The sequence below is a fragment of the Lonchura striata genome, chromosome 4, assembly GCF_050655825.1.
Source record: "Lonchura striata isolate lonStrDom1 chromosome 4, ASM5065582v1, whole genome shotgun sequence".
NCBI classification, from domain to species: domain Eukaryota; kingdom Metazoa; phylum Chordata; class Aves; order Passeriformes; family Estrildidae; genus Lonchura; species Lonchura striata.
The window spans coordinates 66,386,785-66,409,765 of record NC_140706.1 but is presented as its reverse complement, the minus strand read 5'-3'; the positions used below and the strand labels follow the sequence as shown (position 1 = coordinate 66,409,765).

Below are 22,981 nucleotides of genomic sequence, written 5' to 3'. Positions count from 1 at the left end.
TTCATATTTTAGGATGGATTGTCTATTTTTGCATTAGTAGTTTTTGCAGCTGCTCCTAATTTCTTTTGCCAGCCCTACTAGGCTTCAGTAAAGGCAGAGAATTCCCCCCAAAGCTTCTGTCAATCTATTGAAAACAGCCTTGTGCTTTCAATGTTTCAAGCAGAATAGTTTCTAGACCCAGTAAAAAAAATTAAAAAAAAATAAGCCAGTTTCAACATAAAGTGGAGAGGAATAAATTTCAGTTTTCATTTCAAGGAGAGACATACATGTGTGAAATCTAGTTTAAATTTATTTACATGTGAACACTGGCAGAAAGGGCTTATTACTTATAAAGCAATATGAAGATATTGTGTAGAGAGGCTTTCCTTAGGTGACAAGGTATGGAAAAGGCATTGGCAAGTGGAAGGAAAGGAGGAGGTTTTCTGGTTTGTGTACTTAAGTATAGATGGGCATTGAATTATGATTATTAATAACCTCTAATAAATTTATCAGGAGGTGCCTCTGTATATCACAGTTGTACAATGTATAATTTGAAACTATTAGATGATAGCACTCTAGTAACATATTACTTTAACAGTATATTTTTTTGTAATTATTTTGTTTCTAAAATTTTCCTCCTAAGGATAAAAATCAATTTTTTCCTAATGATGACATTTAAACTAGGACCACTGGGTTAATGGAAGGAGTTGGTTACAGTGGACTCAGATAAATGTGAACTGGTGACTGGAAAAGATGCCTAAGACATATGTGGGTTTTGCTTTATTGAAGAGAAATTTTAGAGTTGGGGTTTCTTTTCCAAGTTTAAGTATGATGTGTTGCTAAAGCAGAGGGGTGTCAGCATAAGAAAGAGATAACTCTTCTGACAAAAGTATTAGTGAGGTTAATTAGCAAAATTATCCAAGGTTTTCAAACCAACACATTATTTAGAAGTTCCTCTCTAAAGAGGATCTCTTTTAAGTGAGTTTAAAATTTACAGATAGTCAATGAAAAAGAAGTTATTTGTAAATCTTTGTTAGTAAGGCAGTCCAGATATCATGAGATTTCCACTTGTTTTTGTTTGCCTGCAAGTGGGTATGAAATTCCCTTCTTAGATAACCTACACAGGCTTAGGATTCAATGAGGATCTGAAAATAAAGCTTAATCCAGATTTTGAAAAAATATAGTCAACAATTAGCAAAGCTTTTGCTTTCAGTTATAGTGGTGTCAGTATTTGACTGACATCTGTGTTCTTTTTCTCCTGAGTGGAAAACCATTTTCCTGTGCTCCTACTGTCACCAAGATGCTCCAACTCTCCAATATTCTAAGCCTCAGAGAGGCTGCATTGTCTTTCCTGAGTCGTTTTTCCTGTCCACTCTGTTAGTCTGAATTCATAAAAATAATTCACAGAAATGGAAAAAGAACCTCATTTTAAGAAGGATAAACACACTTGTCAGACTGATGCAGAGGGGAGGTGAGATGGCTGTATGCTCAGCAGGTGAGGTGGGACCATTCCCAGCTTTCTTTAGCACCATATGAAGAAGAAAAAGAAAAAAAAAATCATGTTTTTCCATCCCCAATGTTGATAGGCAATGCTGGGAAATTCTGGTTACAAGGCAGCGGCACTTTGGGGAGTTTTGTTTAGGTTTCATATTGGTTTACTGTGACAACAATCTCAGTTCCTTTGGGAGTTGTCCTTGTGGGAGAGGGGGATTTTTGGAACTGTGAAAATGTGCAAGTCCTGTATAACATCACTGCAGTGGTTCAGACACTGCTTCTGACAAGACTAACAGTGATAACATGCAGAGATGAATCTCAAGTGAGTGTTTATACAAGATAATCTCGTTGCAGGACGCCAGAACACTTGCTACCCCCTCTGCAGCCATGCACACCTTTCCCAGCTTCATCCTGGTGATTAATTTCATGTGAGCCTCACTTTCTGCTGGGTTACTTTTGCCACTTCAGCTGCAAATCCTGAATTTGTCACTGAAGGAACACCTCTCCTGACCCCAAAATCATTAACTGTGCAGAAGACTCAGTGCAGAGCTGTGGTAGCTCTGAGAAACCAAATACTGTCCTTTAAATTGGGTCCCAGACTTCTCTGGGAGGGCAGAACCAGCCTCTTCCTCCAAGTGACAAGTGACAGGACAAGAGGAAACAGCCTCCAACCGTGCCAGGAAGGTTGAGACTGGGTATTGGGAAAAATCTCTTCACTGAAAGGATTGCCAAGCATTGGAACAGGCTGCCCAGGGAAGGAGCTGGCGTCAGCAGCCCTGGAGGTGTTTAATAGATCTGTGGATGTGCCACAAAAACTGCACATCTGCTGCATGACCCTTCACTGGCTGGAGAGGATGTAGTTGGATTGATCTAATTTAGGTATTTTGAATTTTTCTCCTGAGGTGTTTTCATGCAGTCCAGACTTAGAAGCTGAGTTCTTTTCTTCCTGGTAGCAGGAGAAAAAACGGTACTGTTCATACCAGTTACCAAATGTCTTACGCCTTTTGAAGGACTGCTCTGAGAGCTCCTGGGGAAGAAGCACAAAGCCTGTTTGGTGCAGCCACACACACATTTCCTGATAGTGCTGCTGGGGCACCTCGCTCACCCAGCTGGGCTTGGGGAGGGGAGCACACAGCTGTGCTGACACCGAGCCCAGCTGTGACAGTCACACTCTGCTCGTGGTTTCCTCTCTGCTCTCAGGGGGACACTGTCACCTGGCAGAGAGGTGTGGCTGCCTCTGCCTCCCCACAGCACCTGGAAACCTCCGGAAAGTCCCAGGATTTCCCACAGGAGTGTGACAGTCTCCTGTGGGGGATTTATCCACCCAGATTACCGTGCTTGGAGAAGTTGGAGGCAGCTCTGAAGAAGGTTGTGTGCAGATGCTGACTTGGGGCTTATTGTAAATGCAGGTGAACCCAATGGGAAGAAATGACCATGTCTGACTCAATTCAGAAGGCTGAATTATTTCTTTATTTTAACCATGCTAAAATACATCAATATACTTTATAAAAGGAGGATGCTAAAACTACATACTACTTTCTCTGACTAACACAACTCGTGACCCTCTCTCTCAAGTCCAGCCCCAGGTGGGTTGGGTTGGCCATCAGCCTCAAACAATCCTCACCAGAATCCAATCAAGCACTCACTCCAGGTAAACAATTCTCCAAACACTTTCCACATAGGAAAAACAAGCAGCAGAAATAGAAATTGTTTTCTCTTTCATTTCTCTCTGTGCACCTCTATGACAGTCCTGAGAGGGAGAGAAATGTGCTTGCCACAGGGGCTCTAAATCAGTAGTGTCACATGGGTGCCACACTGGGCTCAGATTGGGAAACTTGCAGCATCTATCATTCCTAGCTCACCTTTGGCTCTGCAGAAGCACGTGGCACAGAGGATGCCCAATTTTGGTGGTCCCATATGTTTTATACACCAGCATTGACACTCTTGGCTCTCTGGTCATTCAGTTTTCTTCTCTGTCCACCTCGTTTCTTTGACACCATGCGGTTTGGGGTTCTCTCTCTCTCTCTCTTTTTTTTTTTTTTTTTTTTTTCCCTAGACAAGGTTTGTGGTGGGCATAATGGAATGAGTTAAAAGGTGTCAAATTAAATTAGTGCACAAATTTGGAAGGAAGCCAGTCAGGAAATAGCAACTGCTTTTTAGAGGAAAGCGTGAGAGATGGAGGGAGACAGGGAGGATCTGTCTGCCTGTGTGTAAGTGCAAATGTAAATCATGTGCCCAAAATCAAATTATTATAAATGTTTTGGATCAATGCAGCACATTTGTGAGTGATTTCCAATACTTCTTCCTGGAAAAAAGTCCCCTTGTTTGCTCAGAGAAAGAGCCAGATGTGCAGGGCTTGTTGGGAACTTGTGCATTTTGGACATTTCAGGCTTACCTTTGCTGTGCTGGTGAGTGAAGAAGCCCCATCCATACCTTGTTAACTTGAGGTAAGAGTGCAGCACGGTAGAAAATAAGGATGATGTGCTCACTGATTCCACACCAGTGGTCTACATGGCTTTAGCTCTCCTCTGAGCTTACAAACACAGCAGCCATGAGGAAATCTTTCCAGCCACAGCTTGCCTCTGCTTTACAAGTTGATCTCATTTCATCTGCTCATGTGACTTCCAGCAAAGTCAAATCTGCGGAGGCTTCCTCTCACTTCATTCCGCCCTGGACTTAAAATAGTCAGAAAGCTTTTCTATGGCTCGCAGCAGAAAACAGCCCTGGTGGCTTTCGACCAATTACATCATGATTATGCGGTAATCTGTGTTTTCTATGTGTTCAGAAATGTATTTTTTGCCACAAGTGCCTATTATAGTAGATTTATGGAAGAGCGCAGGGCACACTTTCTGCTTTGTAAACCAAATATTTTATTATATCAGACGCTTGCCAAAGTTCTCCTAATATATTTTGTGTCAGACTGTTGTGAGAAACAGCACAAAATGGAATACATTTCTTAGTTTCTCATGAATACTAATCTCTGAAGAGAAGCACAGACTATATTCCACCAGCTTGTTCTTGATGCAACACTAAACCAAACCTATGAGATCTCTGTATGAAATCACAATGCTTAAGACAGTTGTACTCCTTTGATTCTCTGTTATCCATGGCACAGAGTGCACTGAAATACATGTATGAGCTATTGAAATTACAGTTGTTAAATATGTCATTTATGCACCTCTACTGAAGGTCTTCAGAATTCTTTACAGTGTCTACCTTGTGTGATTACTTATTCTATTATTATAAAGTGTATAATATATGCTGCATAATATATATTGGATTTATTATACATCTCACATCAGTGTAATGCTAGAAACTAAGTAAATGACTTGCTGTCAAGTGTGGAATCATTAGCAACAAAAATTAGAAACTGTGACTCTTGGACCTTTATTCTAACCACTAGTTTTCAATTCTACAAGGACACTGTTTTGGGAAGGAAATACATAATAAAACTGCATTGAGGAAGTATTTTTCAGCTTCCCAAGTCTGAGGTATTTTGACTGAAAGAATCATATAATCACCAGATACATATATAACTAGTTGATAAAGACAAGCAAATTATTAGGTCTTTGGCATTTGACTGGGCAGAGGAGAATTTGTTGCACTCAGAGGAGAGGTCAGAGCATCTTTTACAAGATAAATACTTCTGTTCAGTATGGGACCTGTCACTGTTGGATCTTGGCTTTCTCCTCCTGTTTCTCCTCATCTTCCTTCTCAGGCACTTTTATTTTCATATATGAAGGTTATTCATAGAGCTAAATGCTTTATAATTTTTTCATCTCTAATTAAGCCTTGGTGTGGCACTTTTTTACAATGATTGCTGCTAAAATCCTCTCAGGTATTATTCCAGAGCTCATAGCTCCTTGTGCTGAAACAGGAAAAATCCATAGAACACTGTGTAAGGACATCAAATGAAACACCTTCTCAAACTGAGACTTTTTTTTTTTATCTACTTGGCTTTGAAAACATCATTCACGTGTTTCACACAACTTCTGGGCACTCTGAGATGCTTTTCTGGTAAGAACAGAGAGACAAAACTTCCCTCACTGAGACCAAAATGATAAAATAATTAATCTGCCTACCATGACATTGAAAAGGGGTTTGTTTAGTCACAGCAAAGGAAGGTTTTGTGAGCAGCATGTAGTATTTCAGGTTTCCTTTTAGTTACAGTGATGTTCTAACTGTTCTGTTGCACTCATCCAGACCTGTTGGATGTTTTCAGTCTGTGTCACCAGTCTCAAAAGTCTTTCTAGTGTATCCAAGAGATGTATCAGAGCATTTTCTTCCAGTAGATTCCATGAAGGCATCCTAGTGATGAATAAAAATGAGATAAAAAAATATGATGCATCATCCATGGTGTGTTAAAATGGGCCCCAGAGTTATTGAGACTGGTATATAGTTTGCATTTCATCTAAATGCATGCTTTGCCTCATTACTTAAGCAATCTTGGGAAACCCTCATATTATGAGCTTTATTTCAAAATTAAGTTAATTATTCATATGATTATTTTTCTTTCTTAGGTACTGCCTTTCTCCTTTTCATAGTCTGACAAATAATGTACCTAACATGCCTGTATTTTTGGACCAAGAAAAACACCCTCAACAGTGAACTTATTTTGTATATGGCAATCAAAGTTCAATAAATATAAAAAATTAATCTGTTTTTCATTTGTGTAAGCACAAAAATTTATTTAAGAAAATTCAGTCCCCTTCATATTTTACACTCTTTAAACTCCAACTTGGCTTTAGTGACATTTTTTCCAACTTAAAACCTTGTTTGCCAAGATTCAAACTGAGTGAATTTTTATTGCACAGTTATAAACCATTGGTGGAGGGGGTTGGGGGGAGAATTATATAATGGAAAAAAGTTGAAATAGCCTTTGCTCTAAAAGTGCAAATAGCATACAGCACCCATTAGAGAGGGGGAAAAAAAAGGTCCTTGTTAATGTTTTCATTTAAATACTCCTATAATGCTTTAAAATGCTCCCAGGGTGCTTTTCACAGACAGAACCACTGAACATCGTTAAGGAGTAATGACCAGTGGAGGGGGGAGCTAATGACAAGCTGGGGCAAAAGCTGTGGTGAAACCACCAGCCCTGAGCTTCCACTGGTCTTTAGCAGCCAGGAAATGCCAAACCTTTGGAGAAAGAGGAATATTCTGGTCCTGATGCTGTTCAGGTGTGGTGCTTTGGTGGCCAGGTGAGCACTCTGCTGTTCCTGGCTGTACCAGAGGAGAAAGAGGGGGTAGAAATACCCAGGGTCGTGTCAGTTCTATAATAATTACTCAGGAAAATATTCAGTTTTATAATAATTGCTCAGGAAAAGCTGGAAAATATTCATATTCTGTTAACAATAGTTTGGATATGCTTCCAATTTTTATTTTCTTTTCTTTTCAGGGCTGGCAGCTGCCAAGACCTTCGCTGGTTGTTGCTTTGCATTCTGGGGTGCAGCTCACAGTGATTATTTATCCCAGCAAACCAAAGCCTCCAGTGTTTTTCAGCATGACCTGGATGGTCAAATCTTTGGTTAGTTCAGTGATTTAAACTGAAATACCATCTGGCAGCAATATAAAACCCAGTCTGGTAGGAGGTGAAATGGAAGAGTAGGGAAGGATTGGTAGAAAAGATATGACTGGAGAACAAAAATGTGTATCAGCAATAGCATCAGGATCAGTGTCAGAAATTCCATGGTATGTCTTGCTGTCATCTTATGGTTAAGTTTTATGAGGCCTGCCTTCATGAAGGAAATCACACAGATTTGAGGGGAAGAACCAGGGTTCTCCTGTGGTAGGAAACTATTTTCCCGTGGTGGAATATGACAATTGGCATTTACAAATGCATAATAACGAAGGGGAACAAATAACATTCATTATAATGCTCTTGAAGCAACAATCAGAGTCTGTTTTAAAGTCAAGTGTCTGGCAGTACATGAATTAACTTGACAGAATTAGGAAAATACTATGGAAACTGGAAAATGTACTGCATAAAGCTGACTCTGTTTTGCCAATTCATAGTCCAGTGCATTTGTATAATTTTTATACATAAATGAAGCAGTGTGTAATCTGTGTAAATCATTTGTAAGTACTGGGAGCTGCAGTATCTAGAGCATGAAGTGTATGGAGCCAGAGAAAAAGCTCTGAAGGAACAGTAATGTTAACGTGATGACTGAGAAGTAACTGCATGTTTAACTGTCTGTGAAACAGAAAAAGGTTAACTGCTACATGAGAAGCATAATTATTATAGTGTAGTTCCCCCATAGCTTTTGAGGACACTATATATAGATATGTGTATATATAGTCATGATTTCATATAAATTTGCGCATCAATATATACACAAACTTGGGAGCAAACAAAACATTTTACTTTTTTAAAATTTTAATCTTTCTTTTTCTGTTATTATTTAAAAATTATTTATATTATCCCATCTCTGAATGGGAGAGCAAAATGTTCTCATTTCATCGAGTTTCATGTGACTTTTATTAACATTTGGTCTTTAATTTGGTGAAATTCCATTTGTAATATGTCTTTCCCATGAATATGATTTCAATCAATTTCTTCAGGTTTCACTGACAAAAAACTTCAAGGAGAAGTTTGCTAATGCTTGCTCTGGTCTGAAATACAGTGATCAGGACAACTGGAGCTAAAGAAGAATTTCTAAAGAAATTCTTTAGAGGCCTCATATGCAGAGTATGTTCAAAAAGCAAATACCCAAAGGCTACATACCTACACCTGGGGAAAAAAAAATCATGGCAAACTCTCTCAAGGTGCAGAGCACAAAATCTTTTGCTTATTCAAGGGAAATCTCCTGATTTAAAACGGTGGAGCCTTTATCCTCCATTGTTCAGTAATTCTGAATAACTCCTATTTGTTACAAACGTGATTTTTTTGCTAGGTCCTTCAAATACTGTGAAAATAAAAATCATAAATATAGGTGCAATAATCTCACATAGCAACAGGATGGATCTTCAGTAAGCTTCAACATGAGATTATCCAGAAGCATAAAAATAAGTGAATATTCATACTCAGTAAATCAAATCAGGCTTGTATGTTGCAGAAAGAATTGGATCTAAAGCATTGGGGAAAAAAAATGGATGAAATAGCTTTATAAGGAACTGAAAGGGGGTCAACAGAAAAAATAAGTAGAGATGATTAGAGGAAAACAGGTAAAATTTCTGTGGAAGGCCAACCAGAATAGAGAAGGAATAATCAGTTCATAAATCCAATTTAACAGTTTTTAGTTAAAAGTTCAATTATGCTGTTTAAGGGCTTTCAGATGGTCCCACAGGATAGCAATTTCTTTCTTTTTCCTTGCATAACTGCAGTCCACTCTTCCTAGGCTGCAATTCCCTGGGTCTGACATGAGCAGTGGCCCAGATCTCCAGCACAATCCAACAGAACAACTGTTCTTAAGGAGAGTAAGTCAGTGGACACACCTGACATGAATTTCCTTGAAATGAGCTGGCATGAGTGAGTTTTGTTCAGTCAACATTATGGTGTTTTAGTCCCTACTACAGATCACCAAAGGGTTTTTTGTTGGGATTCAGGCACAAACCTTTCCAAAAACCCTGTCTTCCTGGATGTCTTCGCAGTGCATGCAAAGAGCAACTGCCTTTTCTCAGCTTTTGGCAAAGCATGAAGTACCACTACTCATTTCGAGGCCACAGATATTTGAAACTTAGTCATCAACAGAAAAGATTTTCCTTGAAAAATATTTTGTTAAAAATTCCAAATTGTAATCTGTATTTGTCCATTGGGCATGATTCCAAGATCATCTTTTCAGTGCTGTTGTGACTGCAGAAAGGTGCCTCCCTGTGATGAAAGTCTTGCTAGATTTTTCTAGGGTGTAGCTCTGAGCCTGGCTCTCTCCCTTTCTCCTTTTTCAGATCAGAAGGAACAAAGGAATTAATGTCAGTGACTCACTGAGAACTGTTCTCCACAGCTGCTGCAAGAGCAGCAACCCACTCCCTGACACAGGTATCAGATTAATCAAAGACTTGTTGGGGACTATTTTTCCTTGACATATGGCTACGAAACTCTGCCTCCAAGACTTAGATGGGTCAAAGAGCCTTTTCATGGTTAAGCTTTTTGGTTGGAAATGGGATTACCATGGGACAGAGTGGTCCTCAGGCAAGCAGGCAAAGACTTCAAAGGCAAACTTGGCATTAGAGGTTTGGCAAGTAAAACACTTGAAGCCTCTGCCAAGCATCCCATGTCCAACAATGCCCAGCATCCTACACAGAAGGGAGACTTTTGATACCTTAATGAGCTAAAGAGACTGTAAAAAAGTAGTGTTTATAACATGTGTGTTGTGCCAGAGACCAAAAAGAATCCACTTTTTCTCTCTCTGTGAGAAGGAGAAAGAGGTAATTAATGGCAGAGAAATAAGTAAAAATTACCTCAGGCTTGCAAGAGTCTTGTTTTTTGTTTTGTTTTAAACTTTTAAAATCTGCCTTATCAATTAATTGCCATAAAATTATGTTTATCTTTGTTGCATTTCAGTGGCAGCTCTGGCTCTTCATGATATCATTCCAAAATAAATGTTTGAGCTTTTTTGGCCGAAACGACAGAATATACCATTTCCATTAAAAACCAAAGTAATGAAAGCCATGTAAACAGCTTTTACTGGCCCTGTAACCGCCTATCTATGTTTCTATAAATGGGCCAATGGGGAAAAAATTAGCTGGTGGTTTGGAATGCCTCTGGCACTGCAGCCAGGTGTGCATGGGCAGGTGCCTGTCCCACTGCCTCTGCTGTCAGCAGGGAGATGATGGCTGGTGTCCCTCTGCTCCAAGAGCCCCTGGATGCAGCCATCCCCTCCTGGAGTGCTGCTCATCCAACAAGCCTGGGTCAGCTTCCACCCTAAGCCAAAATTGATGGGAATGGTTTTTGTGAACTTGGCAGCGCGGTGAAACACTTGATGTGAAAATCTACATTAACAGGCTGAGAGGCCCATTGAGAAAACATATTATAGAATCATGGAATGGCTCTACAATGAATTAATAATGCATGTGATTATTATTAGAAAGCCCATACCTTATTAGGGTATATGATTATATAGATTATTATTAGAAAGACTATAGAATACAGATTATGTTTAAGGCCCATTAAGAAAACACAAGATCATATAGGATCACTTGTTACATAATGAATGAATGAATATAGAATACTTTCATTTTGCACTGAGATAGCCTGTTTTCTGTAGAATTTCCATTCCTTTTATTTTCAACAGTATTATAAATATACTTAAATATTTTATTTTGTTTTATTTTAACATTTTATTTTATTTAATATTTTATTTTGTTTGATATTTTATCTTATATATATTTATATATTTGATTTGCTTTGATGGAAGTGTGTCTTGAAACTTGCTGTATAAGCCATTCTCCAGTGAGAAATGCAAACACATAACTTTATAAAATGCATTGGTGGCATTTTGAAGTAAAGTTGCAAATGGACTCATCAGTTTTGCCTCACCTCTCCTTCCCCCTCTCTTCCCACTAATGCAATTCTTAAGGTCTAATATGTTGAGCTTGTCATCTTCATCAGGGGGATTAATTGTCCCCCTGCAAAGGAAGTTGAGAAAACAAATAATAGTGTAAATCATCACATTTTGTTGTTTTTTTGTGCATTTTGTGTTATTTAAATTGCAAACTGGTTTTGTGTTGCTTGGATGGAAGCTCTTTCCCCTAATAATGTCTAATCTGACTTCAGCAGCTCAGTTTAGTTGATTGCTACAGGCCTTACCCTAATTTTCCTCTTGCATTCATCCCTAATGCCCAAAAGATAGCTGTAGGAAAAAAGCCCCATTGCTTTTTTTGTTGTTTTTGTTGTTTCAGTTTAAAACACCTGCTGGAATAAGTGCTGCTCCTGAGAAATTGTGGGCATTGTCTGCGTAACCACCCAACAAACGCTTTTTCCCTGGCACCTACTGGGCAGCAATGCCCCTTGGAGTCCAAAATTTTGCTCATCGCTGACACGAGGCACATGATTGCCATGTGGAATGTCATCCTCCTTGCTAGAGATTCCTGACACAAGGGACTTTGCCTGGGATTTGCTCTGAGGAGTCCCAAGTGCCATGCAGGCAACTCTTTGCATCGGGCACGTGAACCCTGAGAGGACAAAACTCCGGTGGTCTGAGCCTGTTGAAAGCCTTGGGTCAGAGTTTCCATCTGTAAACATTCTCTTGCGTGTTTATGCTCTCATACAGCTTGATTTATTGGAGGTGAAACCCACTGTATACTAACTAACTGTATGCTAAGTCTCCTAATGAAACTGATTAATTACTGTTGATTGTAGGCTATGCTCATCAGCAATAATAACTCAGATGATCAGCTCATAGCCCCATACTATTAAGTTCAGCTACATGATGAGCTCATTGGTTAAAAGTCAGAAGAGTGACTGTGGATTATTCCACCTTTTGAAAAAAAAAATATTATTTTGCGGTTCTTTTACAACATGTCTCCAGAACAGATGAGAAGCGTCTACTACGTTTCTGTCTGGGTGACATCACAGACATCACCTCTGGTACACACAATGCATGTTTGTTAACAGATTTTCAGAGTGAAAAGAATTTTAAATCATGAGCTGAGGGTCATTCTTGATATTTAGACACATACATCTATCTAATATATATCTTAATTATACCTAATTATATCTTATGCTTGATTATACCTAATGTATATATTTTTATTTTATATTTCTTGGCTTTGTGGTACTGACATGCAGTGTGATCTTCTCAAGAGGCTGGATTTTCCAGGAGCAGCATTTTAGGAAAGGCAGTAGATCTTCTGCTGAAACAGCACGATTTTCCTTTTCCTTTTTTCCAATTTTTTGTGCATGTTCTTGCCTGATCATTATTTGCTATTAAAGCAGCACAAGCAAGACCTTTCAGATTTCTGAGGGATTTATCTATGTCTGTGACATGAACTGCTCATCTTTTGCAAATTATTCAGTGTCATAGCAAAATAACTATTTTTTGTCCCAACTTTCCTTTTTTTTCCTCATAAGACAGATTCACTCCCTTCAAAGGCAGAATGTCCCAACTTTATAGCTAAGTTGAGATGTGGAGCAGAGAGTACCATCACTGCTGTTCAATCCCGCCCATCAAGCTAAGCTCCAAGTACATAAATGCAATGAAGTGATAATACAGGGATGAAAAATATTTCATTGGGAATATCCAGCAATCCTCTCTGAGTTTTCTAGCAAAAATAAAATCACTACAAAACTCTGTGGTAAAATGAAATCTAAAATCAGTAAATATTTTTTAATTTTCTCCTATTTTGATAAGAAATTAACCATGTTGTTCCATTTTTTTTCTTTTTCTGGTGCAATTGTGGATAGAAGTGTGTGTTGGCTATTTTACAATGTGTGATCTGATCACAGGTACAAACAGTTTATGGCACTGCAGTCATACCTAGAAACATCCAACATCAAAAAGAGAACAGCCTCTCTGGCTTTTACTGTTATGCTGTTCAGAAGAAATTTAGTTCCTGGACCTGAAGTAGCAAGCAGGCATGAAATGTGATATTGTTTAGTAGAGTTTAGTGGTGAATTTGAAACCCTTCACAGGGGGAATCCAAGAGAAAAATGACCTCTGAGCAGCCAGAAATCACTGGCTGCCAACTGCTGACATCTGTACTCCTGGTGATGCTCTGAGATTCCTGACATATGAGGTCGAGTAAAGCAGAGTAAATTGATAAACCAAACATCATAGCTCTGGATTTCAGCTCAGTTTCTTCATATTAAAACAGTGAACAGAAAGCTTCAGCAGGGCAACTGGTTTTGAAGAGGACACGCTTGGCTTTGGTGTAACTGCAGCCCCACTTCAGCTCTGTGTTTGAACTGGTTAACGCCTCCAGATTCAACCTTTTGTGCCATGTGAGGAAATGTTCCCTCACTGCTCTGATCTTGCATTCTTTCAGTGTGAGATTTTCTGTGTCTCAAAATATCCTTTATTAACAACCCAGAATTTTAAGGCCCAAATCAAAACTTCCAGTGCAGTCAATCCTGGTCCAAATGTTACAGCTCAATTTCTTGCTTTTCATGACTTTCCTACCAATACTCAAACAGCTACAGGAAAATCCAGTATATTACCCTCATTTTCCATTTTCTGCTACAAAGTTTTTATCTTTCTGCATTTGTTTTTATGGTAGGACAGTTTCTGGTTTGAATTTTATCTAGCATAAAAGCTGCCTAAAGGCGCAGACCTCGATACTAGCCTATTATTCCTTTCAGGTTTTGGCTGAAACTGAAACATGGAGGAAAACCAATTGTCCTCCTTTTCCTGTTCTGAAAGATAAGTGTGACATGAAGCACATGCCTCTCTTAAACGCTCTCGCATGTGCCTAGAATTTTAGGTCAATAAACCCAGCTCTGGAACAGGGCTGAGGCAAGCATTATGGATTAAAGATTTGTTAGAAGGGTCAGATTCCAGGCAGAGGTTTCTTTGTTCCTCCAGAAGGTTTGTTCATACACGTTACTCCTCGTTTTATGTCTCTGCTTCTCAGTGCTTGGCCACCAGATCCTCGCAGGATGCAGATGTGCTTCCCCACTGCCCTTGTTCTTTCCCCACACTCTTCATCCTCACAGCACAAATGTTCAGAGGATGTAGCTATGGATGTCCAGACTGGACAAATTAGAGGATATCATCACTTCTGTGTTTCCAGGACTCCCAGCAACTCAGAATTGCAGATTCTTTGTGACTTCTGCATATAACTGGACTTCAACACGTACCTCAGCTTTTAGACAAGAGTAGCACCTGGAAGACCCACACAAATGAGCCCATAGATTCATCCAGCTGAAGTAAATTAACTGAATTTCAGACAGACAAACTTGTAACATGGCTGGTAAATTACATCCACTTTCTGCCGTTTCATTTCCGAGCACTTTTCCATTCTCTTTTTCTTCATCTGGTGTGGCTTTTGTCCCTGGAAGTGAAGCAGCAATGGCTCTGCAAATCCTGTTCAGAGAGGGTCAGGAATGCTCATGTAAAAAAGTCTTAGTTTTGCCTTCCAGTGCCTCCATTCCTGGGGATTTCCTGTTACTAAATAATGCTCTTAATAATATTTAAATCTCCCATAAAAATAATTAAATTAACTCTGTTGAAAGGCTATTTTCCTTCCTGACACTAACATGGGAGATTAATGATCAATTGATTGCCTGTTCCTTGCTCTCACCCTTTACAAAAACATTATAAATATAGCTATTAAAGGATATGAGAGAGGTGAGAAACAAACTGAGGCTTGTTCTTGCTCTGAAGAACTTCAAGCACTACCTGGGGCTCACCATAGGACAAGCTGAGTGGCCAGGCTGATTGCCTTGCTCACCTCCCTGCAGTTTGACTTAGCTCCTCTCTTCCTTCAGTATTTTTGCCTTTCCTCCCTCTTGACATCAACATCATTTTTCACTTGTCCTCTGGTGACAGTCAGGTAAAAGTTTTCTCCTTTATTTCGGCCTCCTGAACTGCTGGGAGGTGGTTGAGGTGGGATGTGCCAGAGACAGGGACTTGGACAACCAGGCAGACAGTTTGGAGAGCAAATAACCCTGGGTGAACCACCCCTAGAGGGATTGAAATACAGAAATATCCTCGCACAAGGACAAGGAAAATTAAATAAAGGACTCTGAAATAAAATGGCTCTCTTCAGGTTTGAGTGCCAGCTTAACACCCAGGTGCTGAAGTAACATTTCCAGATAGACAGAAGATGTGTGCATGCAGATAAAACCATGCCTTAGTAGCCAAACCTGAAATTCCAGCCTTCCAAAAGCAGACTTGACTGCTTAACAGTCTTTTAAATCTCTGCAATCCAGATGTACTTTGGTTTTAGAAGCTCCTGTTCTGATTTCACCTTGCAAGTATTTGATACCACTTTTCCTTAAATTATCGTGCCTGAGTGGGTGTGCAAATATGTACATACATATCTTCCACATTTAGTGGGTAAAAGGGACAAACTGAACTTAAAATAGAGATTGATACTGAGGAGCAATTTCTCTATCCCTGGTAGTCTCCTAATATCTAAGTAAAACTTATTTTCTGTCTTACTGACTCAGCCCTTTAATGAAAGGGAGGTTTTCTTTTAACTTCAGGGCTGAAGAATGTCTTTGAATATGTCTCCTAGAAGAAGTAGAAGAAAATATGGTTCTGCAATTTCTACCCCCTGTGTTTAGCTGGAACCTCTTCCTCCATGAGAAGAACATGATGAATGGTATGGTCTTAAATGTAAAAAAAACCCATTAAAGTATAGGAGTCCTTTTCTGCCTTTGTATTCTTTTGTAATATAAAATGTTATTTGGCCACAGGGTTTCTTATATATTTACTTTGGCCCTAATGTAAAGAAGGCAAATGAAGTTAATTTCTGAGAGGAAATAATGTTATTTCTCCTTAGAAGAAAGGAAGTTACATATACTCCAAGAAGCTTTCTAGGAGCTAATTATCTCAGCACTAATAACTATAATCTTAATGGCCAGGTCTTGCTTCTGGTCATTTAGGAGAAACCTTTAATAACACTGCTCTTTGAAGAATCTTCTGTACAATTTTATTATCACAGTTGGGATTGCTTAATGGTTATTTTTAGCTGCCCTTTGAAGAACTCTTATCTCTCCTGTGCCATTTCCTAGGAATTGCCTCATGAGTTCTGACATTTTTTTTAATAAATGACTACAGATATGCAGTTTTGCCAATAAAGGTAAATTCTGTTATGTTCAATAAAGGTATATTCTGAAAAAAAAAAAAATTAAGGGGTGATTCTGATGTTTCCTGTACCAATCATAAGTCCATCAAAACCAATCAATTAATTTCACTGATGGAGTCCTGAATAAAAAGAATAATTTATTTCTTGCTTTTAATATTTCTGATATGAAAGGTTTGCTTTTGATTGAAATAAGAAATGACTGATTATTGGAGTTGCTGACCAAAATGCCTGTGTATGCACATTCTTATAACTAGCATGAAAATTTAATGTTCAAAACATACAACTAAATTTCATTTCTCCAAATTAATACCTCTAGAATTTCTCTTTGAGTAAAAGCAGCAGCAAGGGAGAAAGTGTGGTGTATTTAATAGTCCCTCTGTTACTGCTGGCATTTTCAAATTGAAAATTCCTAGAAAGTTCATGTCTTATTCCTGTTAATGTCTGGTTTGCCCCAAGGTGTTGGCTCTTTTATTATTAACACCTAAGGTCTGATTTCTAACAGTGGGCATGCGAGAAGGCAGAGTTTTATACCTAGAATATAAAATATAAACTTATAACCAGCCCTTTGTTTGCATCAGTTACACTCTGAAGTGGCAGCCATGGAAGAGGCACAGAAATAATTGCTGTTCACCTTTAAAAACCATACCAGCACTGAAGAAGGAAAATTGTATTTATTCCAGGTTTTTCTGCACCAGCCTGGAACTGACTGAGCAGAAGGACTGAGAGGCATCACAATTCCCATGTAAGTCAGCCTTGGGTATAAAACCTGGGAATAAGTCATGTCAGTTTGGTCTTTAGCAGTCTGCTGAGCTTCAAATAAACAAAGAGGGATAAACCGCATATCAATAATTTGGAAATATCTAAATATTAATATTTCGGCTCCTTCAGTTCTTGTACTGTTTTATTTATTCTCCTCCTGTGTTTTGAGCTGCATGCTTAAGCCATAGACCCTTCCAATGGAACTAATGGCACACTCCTGGCTGGCATGTCAGCACTGTCACACAGCCCTGTGTCCTGGCAGCCCCCTCAGGTCCCACTGCTGATCCCACACCTCCTCCTGGCCCTGCAGCTGCTGAGGATGAGCTCATGCACTTTATTTTAGAAGGACTTCCAAGATCGTCTCCCTCTCAAGTGGATATTTCCATAGTTGATGTAGCCCTGTCATGGTATTTTCTGTTTACCTACAGCTGAGAAGAGGGTGTATTAAATTACTTGGTAGCAGCTAGGTTAGACAGTTCCATTTTGTCTTTATTAAATCACACGTCGCTGAAAGTTTAAACTACTTGAGCAAAACAGTGAATCAAAGTTCAGGGCTGTTCCTCCGATTTCAGCTGACTTATATCACTTTCACTGGATTGGAATTATTTGTGAAAGCAAACCCTTCTAGAGTATTATTGTGGTAAAAGGAATGGAATCCTACATTATTTTATATATGATATTTTTTTTCCACTTCATGTCCTGTTCTTTACAAAAGTCTTTAGCTTAATTGGCTCCAAAAAAGAATTTGCCTGCATTTAAGCTATCAAAACTTTAGGCAGAGCAGATAGGAGTAAAGCCAGTTATTTATACATTGTTTTTAGTGCACCAAAATGACGAAAATATAAAAAGCAAAAAGATTAACCCAAACTCTCTAACATTTTAAGGTCTCAAAAAAACCCAAGATTAAGGCTTTGAAAAGCATCCAACTAATAAATCCACAGAACCAAAACACATAGTTTTGATAACTTTATTATAAAGACACACAGGAGCTGACGGGCACAGATGCTAAGCTGGAAAAACTTCAGCAGCCCTCTGTGTTTGTGGACTTTTAAAAATCAAAGGGTCAGGTGTAATAAGCTGATGATGCAGCTTGATTCTCTGATGCCAAAACCCAGTGAGATGCTTGGGGGAAGGGTGAAAAAGGGGTGGGAGAAAAATATTCCCAGCCTTCTGCTTGGAGTCATTGGCAAAGCCAGAGCTGTTCCCCTCTTTAGATAAAGCAAGCACTGAAGCTATGGAATCATAAAATCCTTCTGACTTGAGTGATGTGGAGCTGCAGAGGACTCAGGCTTGATGGGCTTTTTGGGCAAGACTCTGATGATTTTCCCTGCCCCAGAGGGGGTCAGGGTCTGAGTTGGTGCAGATGTGGTGCAGATCTCGTGTGGAAGGCTCAGTGTCCATGGGCAGGGCATGGAGAGTGCACCTCAATGAAGTGTAACTACTGTTTTCAGTCACAAATCTGGTTACAAATGTAAACATCCTAAGCTTTATTGAGATTTTTGTCAGCAGATTTGGTCCTGGGTTTTGCTCAAAAGCAGCTGTTGGCTTTTGTGGGAGGGAGGTGTGACATTTATTCCCCTATAGCCTTGTGGATTTTGCTGAAAAGCAGAGGAGGTGATTCTAATTCTTTTGAATACCAGTAAAGCTATTTACAGATGTTGAGTAAGCTATTCTTCTGCAAATCCACTGGAGACTTAATTTAGTCTGCTGCACTCACTAGAGAAAATAAACTCAGCTTTACTTTGAAATTTCTGGATGCATCTCAGGACTGACAGGAAGCACTGCTCCAGAAATCAGCAATTTTGACACGGTAATGAATGGCAGATAGGAGCAGTTTTGAGTGCAATGCTTACTCCCAAGGCACTCCATTTGCAGTCATTTTTCACAGTAATATATATTTTGGTTTTGTATCAGGTCTAGATATGGTGGTTCTTTTGTTTTCCTGCTTTCCCTCAAACCACAGATCTGTGCAATCATTTCATGTAGTGAAATGAAAGGAATCAAACTCCTTTCCATCTCTTTCTTGAAGTCTTCCACTGTACTTCTTCCTGCCTCTTAGAATCTGGGCAGGAGGCTCACAGGTAGACAAAGGAGCTCTATCCATTTGTTGCAACCAACTAATGACAAAGGATGTTTCTTTTTCTTCTGTGTGCTTTCATTTCTTCCAGCTTCTCCACTCTTTCATCCTTTGTCATGATCACAGATATTTTGGGAAGTAGCTGGATGGAAGAGCTTAGAAATGAGGGACCTCTTCAGACCCGAGTGAGACACCGCTGAACGTGGCATCACATTTTCCTGTAAATGTATATTTAGCTTGAGTATCCCACCAAAGCTCTGCGGGCAGCAAAAGTGACAAAGGTGTGAAATGATTGATTGGCGCAGCGGAGAAACTTCTGTTTCATCCGCGGCCTCCACCAGCTCCGCATTTTCCGTGCGGCTGGGCTGCCAATTCTCACACCTAACGGGTCAGTCCTGTTTTGTCTTGCTTGAGCAAAATTCCATCGGCATTTCCAAAGTGATGCCTGCACCCAGGCATTTCCTAGCTTGCTGAGCAAGGTCCTGGATGGTGATGGCTCTCTAGTGTGGCATAGTCTCACTCACCAATTATTCTTGGCGGCGCTTCTCGCTGCCCTTCCAGGCAATCCTCGTCTGCCACAGCCTTTGACTGCTCTGCTTCATTTCTGTTTAATTCCTACTGTTCTTACAGCAACAGCCATGGCAGAAACACATTGATTCTTTCCTCTGACATGTCACCAGCTTTATCTGGACCTCCTGCATGGGCTGTTTCCAGGCATTGCTGCCAGCAGCATGCTTTTGGGTAGTGTTTTCAAGATCAAAGTTATTCAGTGCAAATTCTGAGGCCTCTGGTATTATCTGCACTGGATTGTTGACAGATGAAAATATAAATTCAATTCGATGGTGAAGTTGAGGAAAAGAATGTCTCCAAAGTAAGAGGAGGATGTTCTGTCTGCTCTGATCCAAGTTTGCAGTAGGCATGGCTCCTCACCAGTGGCCCATGGGCACAGGATATGGATCATGATGATTATTAGGTTAGAATATTTGGGATTGGTGTTTGTGAGATTAATTTTCCATCCCAGCAGCTCAGCCACTTTGGGGATGCGCCTGTGTATCCCATCACAGCCCTCTGCTGCCAGCAGCAGCAGGGAAGACAGGCCTCAGGGTTGCAGCCTAGCCCTCCATTTGACTTTTGCTCATTGATCTGGGGGGAAGAATTGGGGCTGCTCAGTCAGAGGAAGGATGCAAGGGACCAGAGTGCTTGTAATTTTGTCTGCTCCACTCAGACTGAGAAATCTGAGATACAAAACTGTAGGGTGCAAAGACTTTAAAAAGTTTGGCAAAGCCTGGAAAAGACAGAGAGGTTAATACATTCCTGTGCTAGGCTGTAGCCTTAAGTGGTTTTCAAGTATTGATGGAATTAAGGAGGGAAAACATGCTTCCAGTTTTTTTTTTTGTTTTGTTTTTTTTTTTTTGTTTTTTTTTTTTTTTTTTTGTTTTTTTTTTTGGTAATAACAGTTGAGGAGCACAGGATAAGAACTCTTCTTCTATTCCCTTTTTTTCCTCTTTTGTTCTCGGCATTGAGAGGCAACTTTTACCTCACATTACCAGCCTTGTACATGGTCTTTTCTAAGCATAAACTCCTAAGGAGGCTGTCAACTATAACATTAGTTTATACATGCAAAAATCATTTCTAAAATGGATTTTTTCCAGGTGCAAATCCAATCATCTGTTTAGCCAGGTGTGAGAATCTATCAGCTGTGCACACAGGTGTCAATGCTTGAAAACTGACCCAGTTTACTTCTCCACAAAGGGTTTACACATGGATCTGTGTCACTTAAGTCTGCTTTTGGGCTGTGTTTTGAGGATTTAAGTGGAATTTGGATGGTGGTTTCTGTGCTGAAGGCTCTCTGTGCAGGGCAAATGCTTCACAGAGCGTATGAACAGATGGGCAAATTTGGCGGCCCCCAAGTGACGCTGGGCTGGGTGCCCAAGTTGATGATCTTGCCCCAGATGTGCCTCCTTCTAAAACGTATCTACCTCTTGTCAGGCTCATTAGAGAGGGGTGGTTTTGGCTAGGTTGCCTCTTCGGGGTTTTTTGAGCGAAAACATAGCATTTCTTAGTGTTTCAGTGTTCCCAAACTCAAATATTTAATAACACCTGCTCTCTAATACCTGACTTGGCTTTGCATTAGAAACAATTGCTTGCAAAGTGTTTATCTGTTGAATGAAAATGATTAAAAGAAAATACAAAGTCCTTCATATGCTATTTTGGGGCAAAAGTATGAGCTTGCTGCTATTTTAAATATTCCAGTATAATTTATATTAGCTATAATACCATCAATAAGGCTGCTCGAAAATTAAGTGTCATTCTTGGCCTGAGCCACTGGGTGTGTTGTGGGACCAAATGCCATGTGCCAAAAAAAAAATTAAAACCAAAACCACGGTCAAGTAGCTGAATTTATGGAGAGAGCAAGCAATATGGGCCTGAACAGCACAGCTATTTTGGACAAACAGCAATGCTTCCACCTGGGGAAAATCTTAAAGTTCTCCTCCACCTTAGCAGCAGCTGTGGTATGGAGGGGAGAGCAGCAGCAAGCCACAGCCATCACTGGTGATGATGCTGTCACCCTCCAGATGGGCCAAGCAGGCGAGGCTGGAAAGCTCTGAGGAGTAAGTGGATGGGAATTAACTGCCATTTATGTCCCCGAGTGTCAAAATATAGTGATTACTTCTCCTTTATGGGGAAACTAAACCACCCAGCTCTGTCTTTCACTGATTTCTTCAGTGTCAGTCTTTCCCCAGGCAGCTCCTGATTCCACATCTTCCTGCACAAGTCAGTTTTTCTCCAAAGTGGAGGACACTAAGTACACTGTGCCAGACAAGGGCCTTCTAAGGCATTAATGCTTCCTTATCTCTGCTGGAAATCCCTCCCCTGCTCCATCCCAGGAGAGCACTTTGCCTCTTTCACAGCTGCATCACACTGATGGTTTCACGATCCTCCTGCGCTCTGCTAAGACGATGCCAATACTGGGGGATTTGGCAGCACTTCCCGGCTCCTGGCTCCAAGTGCAGGTCCTGGACACATCCCAGATCTGTGCTGCGGTGGGATCGGGATGTGCACTTGAGGTCTTTTCCTCCTACCTGTCCGTTCCATACTTTCCATGGAACTAAGTGCAGAAATACTGGCCAAAAAGGAGCCTCGGTGCAGTACATTTTGGCCAGATAATCAGTGAACAGAATCTTGGAGAAGTCTGCTCCTTATATCAGTTGTTTAGACACGGACATATAAACCATATATATTTTTTTTATTTTCTCTCAAGTGTTTAGAATGGACTCTGCTCTCCCCAGCCGATCCCATTTGACATCTGTTATTTTTGTTCACCCCTCCTGCATGACATAGAATATTTTGTCATTTTGTCATTTTGCTTTTTCTACAGAGCAGCAAAATCCATATTCTTTCAATTTAATCTATTTATGTCCTGGGCATCCTCCACTCTGATATTTCTGACCTTCTCTTTTCTGAGCCTTCCTGAAGAACTATCTGTTATTCTCCCTACTTTTGTGTAGCCACTTTGCTCCACATTTTGAATAAATCTACCAGCTCTTTTTTCACGCACTATCAGATTTCAGCTGCCTCTGTTGTCTCTTATGCAATCTAGACTGGGATGGTATAGCTGCCTGCCTTCCTTGTGCAGCAACCTCTTCATAATCATCTGAGGGTGACAGACTGCTTGAAATGATTTCTAAATTCAATTCACTCACTGATTCCCCTCTCTCTTAAGGGAACTGGCAGAAAAACTTTCTGCTTTTGTAGTATCTCCAAAATCAGAGGCAGTGAGGCCACTAGGAAGAGCAGCGGTGCTGCTAAAATGTTCTCAGTGAGAAAATTATGTGCTCTTTGAGCTGATCCATTCACACACTGAAGTGTCAAGTCCAAAATTAAGATATAAATCCTTTGAGAGAAAAAGAGATGTACTGCAATATTGTTTGGCTTCCAAAGGATCATTCTAAGAGGCATACCTAATCACTTATAAATATTCACTGC

General features: G+C 40.0%; 1 long non-coding RNA gene across 1 annotated transcript; it reads left to right on the top strand.

Moving 5' to 3' along the window:
• The first annotated feature begins 2,793 nt into the window (after positions 1-2,793).
• On the top strand, positions 2,794-16,511 carry LOC146767698 (uncharacterized). The gene is made up of 4 exons (XR_014954934.1): positions 2,794-6,671; positions 6,869-6,997; positions 9,355-9,445; positions 11,308-16,511. It is a non-coding gene; the product is annotated as an uncharacterized LOC146767698 (long non-coding RNA).
• The last annotated feature ends 6,470 nt before the right edge of the window (positions 16,512-22,981 follow it).